Here is a 1,264-nt window from a genome sequence, read left to right on the forward strand (position 1 = left end):
AAAAACAGCCATGGTCCACCCCTTGGAGGGCGGCGCAGCAGTCTGCGCTGGGCGGCGCCGCCCCTGGCACGGCAAAGGGTGCGCATACGTTGAGGCTTGCAAGTGAAGAAGAGCAAGTTTGTGCATCATGAGCCTCAGAGTGCTGAGCCATGAACTGCCTCTGAGCAACCACCACCGTTACTGTCAGTATTAATACAAGACCAAAAACAGACTTCATCATCTTTCCTTAAAATTCTGTGTGTCTTTTCCTATGATTATTCTGTTTGTGATCAGCTGTATTTATATTTAGTCACTAAACGGAGGGATGAACATAACATTGAGCATGAGTGACCTAATTGTTTCATGACATTTTTGCTTTGGGTAATTTCATTTTGGAGTGGCTGTTTGCACGTAATTTTTAGAGGTTAAAAAAATTAAGTATGATATACTGCAGTGATTAGGTTTTGCTTTCTCTATTTTAAATTTGTGGATGATGCAGATCTTGACATATATAGAGCCTTGGATGAGCATATAATTTTTTAAAAATATTTTAAGGTTAAATACACTTTCTACCCCTGAAGTATACGTATATTTGCATTTATTCTTCTAAGCTATAGAAGGTAACGAAAAAAACCCTCATAATATGGTCAAAAAATTTATAACTAAAATGCCCTTATTATTTACACCCATTAAAATATGTTTATTACAATCATTCCCTAAAACATAATTTGGATTATTATAAAATGAATACCCATGATACTATGATTTTATAATTAGTATGGAAATATGTATAAACTCTATATATAGTTACATTACAATTTAAACATACAGTTAAACATCTATAAATTAATACTCTATAAATTAATAAACTCTCTAAAATAATAAAATCTTCCGGTCCCGACTTGGGCCTTTGTAAAAAATCATCAAATTCGATAAGATAATAAAATAATAATTTTTTGAAAAATTCCTTTATAAATATTAGGTCCCATTAAAACTCTAAATTAATAATTTATAAATATACAATTATAAATATTATGGTAATTTTCTAAAATATGAAGTTTATAATGCTTTACGCATTTGATCATTCATGAATGATTTTGCAATGTCTTTTAGATGAGAAAACATGGTTGGGTGTTATGAATTATTTTATTATCATATTGAGATTTATGTAGTATATGTTTCATTCATCATGCATGAATATATTTAATTGGTTATAATAGTTATTTAAGTGCAACGAATTAATGTAAACATGTATATTTAAGAAATTTCAATGAATTGATACATG

Source organism: Sesamum indicum, linkage group LG4 (assembly GCF_000512975.1).
Source record: "Sesamum indicum cultivar Zhongzhi No. 13 linkage group LG4, S_indicum_v1.0, whole genome shotgun sequence".
Taxonomy (NCBI): domain Eukaryota; kingdom Viridiplantae; phylum Streptophyta; class Magnoliopsida; order Lamiales; family Pedaliaceae; genus Sesamum; species Sesamum indicum.